The 13657-nt window shown below is 43.1% G+C and overlaps 1 long non-coding RNA gene across 6 annotated transcripts; it reads right to left on the reverse strand.

Annotated features, from left to right (window-relative positions):
* Positions 1 to 2179: 2179 nt before the first annotated feature.
* LOC120685493 lies at positions 2180 to 4475 on the reverse strand. 6 transcript variants are annotated; one of them, XR_005679605.1, is made up of 5 exons: positions 4214 to 4475; positions 3955 to 4136; positions 3634 to 3868; positions 2649 to 3377; positions 2180 to 2491 (listed from the first exon to the last, which is right to left on the reverse strand). It is a non-coding gene; the product is annotated as an uncharacterized LOC120685493 (long non-coding RNA). The 6 variants fall into 6 exon arrangements; XR_005679603.1 differs by having other exon boundaries at positions 3955 to 4046; positions 4214 to 4473; XR_005679607.1 differs by lacking the exon at positions 4214 to 4475 and having other exon boundaries at positions 2649 to 2743; positions 3236 to 3377; positions 3955 to 4207.
* Positions 4476 to 13657: the final 9182 nt, after the last annotated feature.

Here is a 13657-nt window from a genome sequence, read left to right on the forward strand (position 1 = left end):
GGCATATCCTACTTTGCGTGCTGGTGGCAGAAGCAGTCCAACTAGGGGTGGACGGGTGGTACATGGCATGGGATTGGAAGTAGAGGGCGTGATAAAGAAAACGAAGTTCCACATTTGTGCTTTTTGTTTTATTATTACATTTAAGCACAACACGTCCAATAATTCGTCTGCGTAGCTTGAATATATTTTTTAAGAGGAAAACTACGGCAGGCAATAGCGGGATTTGTGAATGCAATAGCAGGAAAACTACGGCAGGAAAACACGTCCAATAATTAATGATGCAAAGCTGGATTTGTGAATTGTGAAGTTTAGAGGGAGTAAGAGAAGAAGACGGAGATTAGCCTATTAGGGCAGCTGCAACGTGTGGGCTGAGGTGGTGCCAGAAATGAGCTGAGGTGGTGCCAGAAATGAGAGAGAAAAAGTTTCCCTGGTACAATATATTGGAGCGCATGTGTTAGACTAGCACCTTCAAGCGCCGGTGCTAGAGGAGAGAGGGGTGGAAAAGGTACACTTGTGGGCCTCATATCAATTCATGGCGAGGTCACTACTACAGAACAGGCCTTTGTTCCAGACCATTTGTCCCGGTTGCCTTTGGGCCCGGGACAATAGGTGGCTTTTGTCCCGGGTCAAACGGTTAGCCGGGCCAGCGCAGAGGACATGGGCTTTTTGTCCCGGTTGGAGGTATCAACCCGGACAAAAGGTCCCCCTTTTGTCTCGGTTGGTGGCTCCATCCGGGACAAAAGGCCCAACCCTTTTATCCCGGTTGGTGGCACCAACCCAGACAAAAGGACCCTTTTGTCCCGGTTGGTGTTACCAACCCGGACAAAAGGCCCCTCCATGTGACAGTTCAAAAGAAAATTATTCTATACTGAGTCACATGTACTACTTAGGTGAGTTGTCAAGAAAACAATGCACTAGACAAGAGGTCTTGGGATCGAATCCCGCGGGGTGCAAAAAAAATTTTAGCGTGTGAAACATTTTGTTCCGATTCTGCCACCCGAGACAAAAGCCTCCAGCCTTTTGTCCCGAAAGGCGAATCCCGGTTCCAAAACCGGGACAAATAGCCCTGTGGAACCGGGACAAAAGGCCGTTTTTGTAGTAGTGGGTGCAAGATGTTGCAATACATTGGATCAAATTTGACTAAGCTAGCAACTATGACGTGGCCTGATTTTGGCACCACCTAAAGTTCCATACACTCTGGATGCCCCGTGCACACCAGCAGCTCTACGGATATGGTTCCTAGCACGATCCACCTATAGACAAAGATCGTTAACCATGCCGCACAGGCGCGCAACACTCCTCGTGATCGTTAAAAGCCTTCCAATTTCTTGCCTTCCAGATGTTTCAAATCATACAACAGTGGATTGAACTCACTGATTGCTGTCTTGAAACACTTGATGATTGCATAAACTAGTGGATTGCGCGGGCGTTGCGCGCGCATAATTCTTTTGTAATCTTAGTAGTAATTATTATGGTAGTAGTAGATGTTTTGAAATACAGAGAAATTAAAAATAGTATGTGAATTTTACAATATCTGATAGGGAAATGGATAAAGGAAGGGCAGAGCTAAAGTTTTATAAATTTCTATTTTTTTCCAGGTGTAAACTAATAAAATCGTAACGGGTTAGTTCGTGCAAAACTGCCCAGATAGCATATGTAGCCTAAGTATTAAAGAGGACTCACACTCAAGTAGAAAATGTAATCCAAATGTTAAGGAGTATAGAGATATGACACTTCAAGCATTTTGGGAAGCGCAAGAAGTATTTGAAATCGTCAAATGAGTTAAATTATTGCCATCATTTTTGTCAGACCTGGGCAGTCCCAAGCCAAATATGACCTCTGTTTTTGCTTTACAAAGCGCAGTAACTGTATGAATAAATTTGGTAGAGCTATAATTGTCATAAGATAGGCAAAACAACTAAATTGTCCATACAGAGAGGATTACAATAGTTCGATGATAATTTATCTTAAACAGCCAGTTCAGTCATATTTTGTTAAGCTAGCAAAATGCTAAACATTTACAAAGGATACCAAGGCAGATCTACATGCAGACATGCAGCTCAGGTGTAAAGGTTGTTGTCTGCATGGAATTTTAATTCAACACAAACCTGCTGAATTATCACATGGAGAAGGTGCAAACACACTCAACAAAATTTGGTGGACAAATTCCAGATCCCAATTAACAATACTAACTAAAATTACTCGCATTCATTAAATAAAAGAGGAATAATGTCAAGGTATTATAGGGACAATAAAGGAACTGAATTGCTTGCTCCTATTGTTCACAATCAACTTCATGTGTAAGGACATACAGTGTTACCTATTCCAAATTTGAGAAGAAAAACAACCCAAAAAGAATGACAGCAGGTTCTCATTAAGCTTAACACCGCAATGAGGGCATCAGAAGGCAGCAGTTGTAACATAAAAAAAATAGGGGGCTCAAAATTAGATATCAGCATCAATGTTTCCATTCAGCTGGTTCTCGGTCAGTCTGCAGATGGAGTTGAACAAGAGAAAATTAGATAAATATTTTAATTTTTTATACATTAATTGGTTAGAAATTGAGTCTGACTTAATTACATTGTTTGATATACAATAGTACAATATGAGCATCAATTAAAAGGAGACCCATATAGTGTATTGCGTACCTACAGTGTAGTAGTCCTCATCTGGATCAGCATTGTAGCTGTCATCACTTGTTTGTTCTTGTTTGTACCAAACGACTTCTCAAGTTCCTTTTCAGCTGAAAGCATGAGTTCAGTACCGAAATTGCTGAGCAGGATAAGCTTTGGTTGTAAATGGTTAGAAATGAAGCTCTTTTGTTAATAAATATTGACTGGTAGTAGATTTATAAGAAATTTCATTGTATCCTAATCAAATTTACATGCAGCAGGGAACCAATATGTATCTATAGCACGGTATACAACTAAATAGATATGAATGAGATGAAAAAATAAGCTTGAGGCAGCATTCATGCACTTTCTAGTATACCATCCAATTACAACTGTGTTACTAATAGAGGTGCTTGTCTCTTAAATAATTATTCAATAAGCAAATTACTTATATATAGTGGCAGCTGTGGGAGAAGGCAGGGTATGCTACATGTTGGGTTTCCATGGATAAGGAGAAAGTACCAGGAAAGAAAGTAGCATGATGTGCAGTCACATGTTTTTTTTTTTGCATAGATATTGTAATAACTGGAGCAACAGTACTCATTATTTCTTTGTACTAATACCTGATTGTTCTTCTGCTGTAGCAAATGATGGACTGTTAAATCCAGCAGGTCCTGGGAAGCTGATGAAATCAGAACTGATTGAGGCTGCTGTGATGGCATTGTTTGCCTGTAAGGAAGATGCATGGCCCGTCTGCCGCATGCCCTGCAAGGGATCACGGAGGCCTGATGTCAAGTGTTTTATAGTTCCTCATTTCTTCTCCCAGTAAAAGCTTCGTAAACTTGCTGAACCTATGGGTCTTATGAGCTACCAGTTGGCGAGCCCGAGCGCAGCAATAAGGTAGTTTCACATAAAGCATACTGCTGCAACCAAATTGAAAGAAAATGTGTTCTGACTCTACCAAGAAAAGAAGGAAAGCATGGGTTGGAACTCAACGAAAATAATTTTGGGAAGAACAGACCTCGATGCACTAGGGGAAGTAGAAAGGATGAATTGGAAAGTTCAATCCGAGGACAAGTGACTCGATTTGGGCTGGGGCGAGTTCGATCTGATTTGGGTTGAGAGTAGCAGCACCACCACGTCTCCGTGTGAAGTTGCAGGCTTCCTCGACATGCCGTGCTCTGATCTCTCTCCCCCACCGCTTTTGGTTCACCCCATACAGCCAGTAGCAATTATGGCCGCTCGTTTCATTATGCCTGTGTATAATAGAAGCAAGCAGGTATTAATAAAAATCGGGAGACTACCCAAATAAAATCAGAACTAAGAACACCAAGAAGAGAACCAAAGAAACTATAGTTGTCGCCCCTTCTTGTATCTCATAGTGCCACCACTGAATCGCGGGTGCGAAGCCACCAGGAAGGAGCTGGCCAGCCCCTGCACGCCAAGAGCACCCCGGCGCAAGTGCAAGGCGGCGGAGGATGCAGCAGTACACCGGGATAGCAGATGAGTAGATTCAGAGCAGAGCTGCGCCTTTGTTGAAAATGAGAAGAAAGGAACAGATGCGAAAGAGGGATGGAGGAAGACGAAAAGATATCACATACTGGTTGGTCCGAGTGAATAGCCGGAAGCCGCCGCCGCCAGGACCTGGCCGTTGTCGCAGCTGCTCGGAGGCTGCATGGCGGCGCAAGGCCGAGGAAGAGCAAGGGCGGATGGAGGCTGTACGGCGGCGTGAGGCCGAGGAGAGCAGGGGGCAGACGGAGACTGTACGGCGCCACGAGATCGAGGAGAGCAGAAGCAAAGGAGGGCGCAGCGGGAGGAGGGCACGGCTGGAAGAGGGCTGGAGTCGACGTGCGGCATGGCCGCCGGGGCGATTCTTGGGAAGCAGATGAAGTGTGTATGTGTGTTGAGGGGTGGAGAGAGGCCCTATTTATACTGTTGGAGGTCGGTTCCCGCCAAATGCAGGTATGTAAGGTGATCAGGAGGCGTAGGCACTACTCCATACAAGAGAGACAGATGTTCTTGGTCAGGTTGACCGTGAGGTATATAATCGTGTTACCTTTAGATTTATCTTGTTTCCCTTACCCACAGTCCAAAAAGAAAAGCTCTACAAAAATATTTCCACTGTCCTATAACTCCTTTGTGCCCCACAATTTTTTAGTTCAGCTTGCTTTGCTAAATTTTAGTACCCTGTTGTGTCGTTGTGTTCATCGTGTCTAGATCTTGTACGTGGTCTTTAGTGTCAACTCTTATTTTCAATTTGCTGGTGCATGTGATTGTTACACACAGCATATAGAAAAGAATTTATTCTCCACCACTAGATTTGATTGCAACATTTTTTTTAGCGAAAGACTGTGGGGGAGTTCCCCACAGAAATTTTATTGAACGAAAGAAAGAAAGGATTACAGCAAGAAATATTTGCAGTAGCCACAACCACAGCCTTCACATCTATATGAGCCACAACCACAACCATAGCCTTCACATCTTACGGATACAAACAACACTCCTCCAGCTGCTGTACAAGGTCCAATTACTCGCGCATGCGCTCGACAATTAAATTTACAAGTGAGTTCGTTCCTAAGTTTTTTTTTTGTGAATTTGTGAATAGATTGCTACCTAATGATTTAATTGTACTTTGGAACAAAACAGAGGGCCAGCAAGGGCGTGGAGAAGGCCTTGGAGGTGTGTAGGACCAGAGAGTATATCGGTTTAATTCCAACCAACAGCAGTGAGCCTAAAGCTAGCTTGGGTGAGAACCTCCACGAGAGGTAACTCGTACCAAATGCCATTTTTACCGCTTCAAAACCTTGCATGAAACCAAATAAAAATTTGCAAAATTTAGAAAAACCACAAAAATTTGCATAACTAAAAACAAACAAAAATTTGCAAAACATAGAAAACCAAAAATATTTATTTGCTTTCTAATATGTGTAGTAAGCATGTGTAGTTTTTCCTTGTTGAGATGATGAATAGTTGCTCTGTTAATTTCTTTCTTATGCCTAGTTACAACCTTGTGCACTGCCCAGTTTTGAATCTGGTGGCTAAATGTTCAACCCTTAAGCTTGAAACTTGTGGGTAGCAAAAAGTAGAACCAGGTCTAGGTCGTTGTGGGCTATGATATGGTTAAGAAGAGTTGCTATGATCTTCTCCTACGTGATGCTTAATATCCGGAGTAATTGTTTTTTGAAAATACAAAAATGAAATGAAGTTCCTGAATGATATGAAATTCCCATCCAAAGCCATATGAGTTACAAGTTTGAAAAGCTTTTCCACATATGCAACTTGTTTTGTCATTGAGCTTTGTCAAATTGTTGTGACCCTTAGCGAGATTCATTTCATACTCTCATGATTAAGATCAAGTACACGTCCACTACCACATGCTATACTTCTACACTGGGAGTTAGCAAACATATCTACCCATCCACCCACCAAATAAAACTCCATGACATTACATGACATCTATCTCATCAAAAAGTGACATCATGGATATGGGGCTATGCAAAAAGAAATAAAAAGATGCATACCTAAAGAAGGTATGCCACATGGTTAAGCATGTCAAAATAAAAAGATGCATACCCAAAGAAGGTATGCCACATGCCCACAAGGCATGTCAAAAAAAAAGAGAGAGAAGAAGATAGCCCATATCCAAGCAAAAAGAAAAAACAAGAGAAAGATAGTTCATGCAAAGGAGTTCATTCACCATACACCAAAAAAAAATATCCACACACTTGCAAATCTTGATCAAGGTTTATGATTTGTTTCTCGTTTAGATCCGGTTTTTGACTTAGAAAGATATAAGAAGCAAGTTTGCCTGTATACCCTTCATACCTACAGCTCCACCAAAAAGAAGCCATAGGAGTAGGATGGAAGAAAAGGCACAGAAACAGACCTTGGTGAGGAATGGTACACAATGAACAATTCGAGAGATCATTGAGGAACTATACTTTTTCTTTTCAAAAATTTTATAAAAAAAACTCCGGATTGATGGTTGAACAAAGGGGTGAGAAAGTGGCACTCTACGAGACCATTCTGACCCTCAACCACCAAAGACAAGGTAATGCTACAAGCCCCACATGTGTAAGGTGAAAGGTAAGAACAAGGCCAACTTATTCAAAATCATGGTAAGAAGCATTTGGTTGTGCCTTCGGTATAAGTCAGGAATGAAACATTGTAGCAACTCCTGATCAACAACCTAAGTCTAAAACTTTGCTCGACGAGCAAAGGGCAAGCTTGGAGGAGTTGATGATGGTCGTTAAGTGCTAAATTTAACTGTCAACTAGACTCATTAATAAAGAAAAATTATACACCTTACTCGGATATTCGTATCACTAACTTAGTTCCTGATTTCAGATGAGCAAGAGCGAAATAAGACAAAAACACACAGCAGATGCCACAAGATTGCATAGAAGATCGCTTCTGCAACCCCTTTTGATGTAACCTGCATACAAGTTATTCCAAGCTTCACCTAGACTTGTCAACTTTTAAGTGTCTACCATGCTTTACCTTGATAATTGAAACTTGGAACGGTTTAAACTTCAGGTTCCTTAGTCTCCTTTGCTAAGAAACTTGGGTTTTTTGAATTTTCAAAATCAAACATAGCCTAGCTCCTCAGTTTGTTTTCTCAAATATCTCTTTTTTCTTTTTTTGAGTCCTCACCAAGGCAAAGTGTTGCCTTCTTCTAGTCCTACGTCTAGAAAGGCTTATGTGGAGCTTCAGGGTAGGAAAAAGTTGAAGGCATACCTGTTCTTCATATGTTGCTAAGTCAAAGACTGGATCCTTCAGAGAAACAGTCATAAACCTTGATCAAGATGTGCATGTGTGTGGATTTTTGTATGTATGTTATCCTTCAAATGAGGCATGGGCTATCCAAAAAAAGAGAGGAAAGATGGCATGCCAAAGAAGCATGGCCCATAGTGAGAAGAGAGAAAAGATCCTTTTGCTGTGAATCAGGGCCCCCGTTCTTCTTCTTCACCACTGTGGCGATTAGTCCTTTTGTGATCAGAGCTTGAACCCCACTTTGATCTTTGCTTCATACACATATGCAATTTTAGATTGCGTATTTACCCTTTCTTGCTTGTGTTCTTCGATTCGCTTGCAGGAAAAACCTTCTTGGCGAGGTCAATCAAGTTGTGCTTGGTCGATAACCAACGGAGCAGTGGTGCAATGGTTGCAGGACTTCGAATTGTGTCTGATTAGAAGCCCGGATCACCAACACCACATACTCCACCAATCGAATTTACCCCTACCTCTTAGAAGATCGGGCCACATGCCCTTTAAGTGGTATTAGGAATCAGGTTGACCATGAGGTATATTATCGTGTGCCCTTTAGATTTATCTTGTTTCCCTTACCCATAGTCCAAAAACAAAGCTCTACAAAAATATTTCCACTGTCCTATAACCCCTTTGTGCCTCACAATTTTTCAGTTCAGTTTGCTTTGCTGAATTTTAGTCCCCTGCTGTGTCGATGTGTTTGTCATGTCTAGATCTTGTTCGTGGTCTTTAGTGTCAACTCTTATTTTCAATTTGCTGGTGCATGTGACTGTTACACACAGCATATAGAAAACAATTTATTCTCCACCACCAGATTTGATTGCAGCATTTTTTTTTGAGCGAAAGATTGTGGGGGAGTTCCCCATAGAAATTTTATTGAACGAAAGAACGAAAGGATTACAACAAGAAATACTTACAGAGGGAAAAGAGAGGGAATAAACAAAATGTACAAACACAAATCTGAGTGATAGACTCAAGCCATTGAATGATACTAAGTCTCTTATCCTCCCTAACTCTCACGAGATGGAGACTAACTTGGTCTTTGAACTTCCTGACCCAAAGACGAAGGGAAACAGTTCATTATCAAATATCTTGGAGTTTCGGAGATTCCATATTTCCCATGCTGCTATGACAAAAATTTCCATGGAAAATGATATTCCAGATGCTGCTATCATGTTCAGGACACGATCATCCAGACTGGCTGTTGTGCCCCAATGTATTCCAAGCTTATTCCAACAACTCAGGGCGAAAGGGCTGGTGAAGAAGAGATGTTCCAAGTTCTCCTCATTATTGGTTGAGCATAGAACACAGAGGTAGTTTGGTTGAACATTATAGTGACGTCGAACTAGCATATTCCTCGTGTTTAGTCGATCCACAAACAATAGCCAGGCAAAAAATTTCAGTCTTGGAGTGCATTTAGATTTCCAGAGCTTCCTAAAGATTGCTGAGGATGGAAGATGTTGAAAGTGCATTTTAGGGGTGGGTCAAAAAGCTACAGTGACCCACTCCATTTACAAGAATGAGTTACTTTTTTATCCGCCCCCAAAAAATAGGGTGTTGCTACAAATTGTTTTTGCAATAGTGCCTCTCCCCCACCAAGAATACCTCGTCGAAATCCAAATGCAAATGTTGATGAACTACCTACCTATAACACTGGCTAGGGCCGAGTCACCATAGCCGCAAGCCACATCTGCTTCCTCTATCAGCTGCAGGCTGAGCCTCGGCAGCCCCCCTCTCACCTGCTGCATGGCCTCCGCATCCACAAGCAGGCCCTGCTTTCCCGCATGGCTCCTGGGACGCCAGCCGCTTGGACCCGCACCGCGCCGCCCTCCTGGCCTCCGCAATGCGCCTCGCCTCGCCTCGCTGCAGGACCCGCGCCATGCCGCCGAAGGCAACGCGACCGTAGGGCTTGATAACCATGGAGTAAAACATATGCAAGCCAACCATATGAAACATGTGGAGCATGAGGAACACACTGACCCATTCCATTTTTGAGTTTGATTTTAGTGATTCAGAATTAAATTCATTCTAACACATAAATCATGGAGAATTGAGAGGAAGAGGGTGGACATACTATCGCTCTTGAAGAAGATGGGGGATCAAGGCAGTGGTGATTCAGTCACACCACTAGGTAATCGGCTGATTTCGGTGTCCTTGTCTTGTCCCGTGTCATGTTGGCACATACAATGTTGTACGATACCCATGTGGGAGATCTCGAATGTGTATGGCAATGATGATCTTGAGAGATCTCCCCCACACTTGTGCTTGTACCTGGTGCTGCATTCAAAGAAAATGGTGGAAAGAAAACAATGGCTCTGCCGGTTTTAAGAATCAGGGAGACCTAAAATTTATTCGAACTAAATTTACTCTCACCATGAAACTTACTCAACCAAGGCTGAATTGACGTTGTATCAACATGAAAATGTTGTACAGCAATGACTACGATAGGTGACTTGGACTCCACACACTTGAGTTTTGTTGCCATGCAATGCAAACTCCTAGTGTGGGGGAGGTACATGATTATACCAAGTAAGTTCTTTTCTTACCTCTTGCATCTTGCTCTATATAAAAAAAGAAGAGAGAGTCCTACTTTCGACATTAAACAAAGCTCTTCTAGGAGGTCGCCCGAGGATCACCAGGTTCGTGCTCATTCTTATCTCTCTTTGAATAAAGTTCAATCATGCTTGAAGGATTGGATTGAGCTGTTATGAAATCCTCTTGTCTCGACTTGCACCGTTTTCAGAGGCGTTTGGGACTGTTGATGAAGATGGTATACTCATTGATATTATCTAGGAGTTATCAATGTTCAGCCGGAGACTTAAGGAGAAATGACCCTTCAATGGCAATGTCGAGATAAGCGGCGGAGTACTTGTCGAGACCTCATAAAATTTGCGAAGCAACAAAGATTTCGGTATCGATAGTACAGGTCCAGATTTTATCAAAACCAAAAATCTGTACCAAGCCGTGCTTACGGATTCCCTCTCGCTCTGCTGAAAATAGCGGATATCCCTATGCAGATCAATGAATCGGGACATCGGAAAGAACTCAAGACAAAACTTGTCTCTAAGCTCATCCCAGCTGTCGTTCACACTGCCTATGGTATGTGTGTACCATTGTTCGGCCTTCCCTATAATAGAGAAAGGGAACAATTTCCACATGAGGTTTTCTGTGTCATGCATGCAATGGCAAACAATGAACATAGCTGCTCGAAATCCAACAGATGGTGGTATGGGTATTCACTTTCTAACCAAGAAAAGGAAGGCTTCCGAACCAGAGTGATAAGATCAGGAAAGAGTTCACAGCCGGATGAGAGAATTATTCGTGTAGAGGATGGTGGCTCTAGGAACTCCTGTTGACACCAGATTTTGGCACGTGTCAAGGAAGAATGTTACAGGGGAGAAAAGGTTCTGCGTCGTATGATCGGTGGACGAGAAGAGGTGGTCGCGTGCCACGGTTGAAAATCTTGCTGACCAAGGAAGGAGAGATTGACCAAATATTTTGGCTTCGGTTTGGCAAGAGTTATCTTATTTTTAGAATAATTTTTTGTTTCTTAAGATAGAATTGTGCTTTGCCGCAATCGGCTAGGATTGTGTTAGCATGGGGTATAAATATGAGCCCCCCGGCTATTGTAAAGATGGATACACATCCAACAAACACAAATTTACTCTACTTGAAATTTACTTTTTCATCGGCGACTTCGCCATCCTTTTTCTTTTCCGCGAGTTCTTTCAAGCTGACCAAGGACGTCTCACATTCGAACGACTTGGTTTGCTGGTAAGTTTTTGTTTACCGAGTAAATCTGAGCTTTAGCTTCCGGGCGCATCGTTGTGGCTTCATTCAGATCTATTCAAAATTTATCGAATTTATCTAATCTTTGATCTCGGGCGCATTGCTGTTTTCTCATTTAGATTCATTCACAAACTACCCGGCTTAGTGATTTGTTTAATCGGCTGTGAGCTCCTTGTTTATCACGATAAAACCTTATAAAGCCGATTAGATTTGATCATAAGCTTAGCTTTGTCCAAATCCATATATTCGTGGGTCTGTACACTGTTACCTGGCATGTGTTGGCTTTAGATCTAGCCGACTACTTGTTTATCGGCATCGGCAGTTCATTGCCGATCCCTTGTAGATCGCTTTTATTACACGCTTACCATACCCAATCTATTATCGTCTTCTGTATCGGCACGGCCTTGCCAATACTCCGCGTAAGAGTGATTCAGAAATCCAGCTGATACACTCTTGAATTTGATGGTTTGCTATTTCTTTGTCAATTTACAGGTCAAATTGACTGGCATGCCTTGGTTCAAATCAAGTGCAGTCCGGGCTTGGCGTACGGGGCTCCTGGGCTTGGTGTGTGATCATCTCGCGTCAACACATCTTTTGGCATGCCCGGTGGGACAAGAAACATCAAGATGTCAACTGAAGGAAAAGTAGAGGTTTCCGAGCGAAACCAGATCCCGATCGACAAGGATAAGCTGAGGAAGAACAAAAGGCTGAACTCCAGGCGGTCATGGAAGCTTTTGAGCGACAATGCCTCTTATCTTACAGCACCAACAGGAGTGGAGAGGTAATCAAAAAGTATGATTTTCCTACTCTTCCACCCTACAATGAGTCACAAAATGAGGACAAGATGATACATCAGATGAATCAGGTGATCGGACACGCTTTTGTGAATCATGCTCCGATTATGGCCAACTATGTTCACAATGCTGTGCTCAAGACGCTGCAAGACAGGGGAACACCTAGGTTCATGGGACCGGCCTATCAACAGGCCAGTTAGATGGTCTTTTCTCCTACTGGATCGGCTATTGGGACATCACAGATTCATCCTCAAGCTCAGGCAGATGAGGGTGTCATAGGTGCACAGCCGATTAGTACTGTGGCGTCAACTCAGTTTCCTCCTGTGTACACCAATTCCACGCCGATGGCTACATATGCACAGGGAAGCTTTATGTCAGGATACCCAGCTGGTTGGGATCCTACTACTGGACTTGGTATGCCTCCAAAATATATGATTCCATCTCCAACAGGGCAACCGAGTACATCGGCTTCTCATCTGATGAATCAGCAAGTCAATGCGTCGGCTCCACAGCCGACCCAGTCTCAAGATACTGCACCGGCTTCATAGCCGTCTGTTACACCTGCGTCAGTACCTTCGCCAGCAAGCCCAAGCAACATGTTAGCCCCATGGCCGACACCTCAACAATAGAATCTGGCAATGATACTACAGCCCAAGTCTCTTACAAAAGTCCTGGCAAATAGGATTCCCCATGCCAATGGAGTCACCTGGGTTTTCCATGATCTTGCGACTGGTTTTGTGCATCATTTGAATGTGCCTCCTGTGGCACAACAGCAAACAGGATTCCCCATGCTAGAGGATAGCACAGAGCAGTCATGGTAATGAGATGGTGCTCTACCAATCGCCATCCAATCAATCCCCTCAGCAAGTCACACAGACCGCATCGGCTGCTAAGCCGATGGCCACACCAGCTACTTAACCAGCATCGGCAGCTTTGCCGATGACTCCACCAGCACCATAGGCAGCATCAGCTAGTGGTCAACAGATTGACTGGGCATCCAAGATTGCTGAGGTGATGAGAGATCAGTTTGGTTTGAAGCCAAAGCAGCAGAATCTGATGTACAGAACTCCATATCCGGCTGCTTATGACCAACTGCCATTACCCCACAAGTACAAACTTCTAGATTTCACCAAGTTTTCTGAACAGGGGGAAGTCTCCACAGTGGAACACATCAACAGATTCATCATACAGTGTGGAGAAGCAGCTCAGAATGACGCATTGAAGGTGCGTTTGTTCTCCATGTCCTTATCTGGATCGGCCTTTACATGGTTTACGACGTTGCCAGCCAACTCCATAATATTCTGGGCCGATCTAGAGAAACAGGTCCACCAGTTCTTGTACTCTAGTATAGAAGAGATGAAACTGACTGATTTGACCAATTTGAGAAAAAGGGATGATGAATCGGTCACTTCTTTCATTCAGAGGTTCAGAGATGTCAAGAACCGGTGCTTTAGTCTGGTTCTATCTTATTAGTAGCTTGCAAAGGTTGCCTTTCAAGGACTCCTGCCACACATCAAGAAGAAGTATGCTTCCTAGGAATTCTACAGCATCAGTCAGATGGCCAACATGATGACAGGGGAGGCCAGACCATATGAGCAGAAAAGAAGCAATTTCCAGAAGAAAGTCAATTTCGTTGACTGCTCAGATACTTCTGATTCAGATGATGACCAGATGGTGGGATCGGCTGAATAGGTT

Source organism: Panicum virgatum, chromosome 8N (genome assembly GCF_016808335.1).
Source record: "Panicum virgatum strain AP13 chromosome 8N, P.virgatum_v5, whole genome shotgun sequence".
In the NCBI taxonomy this organism is placed as follows: Eukaryota; Viridiplantae; Streptophyta; class Magnoliopsida; order Poales; family Poaceae; genus Panicum; species Panicum virgatum.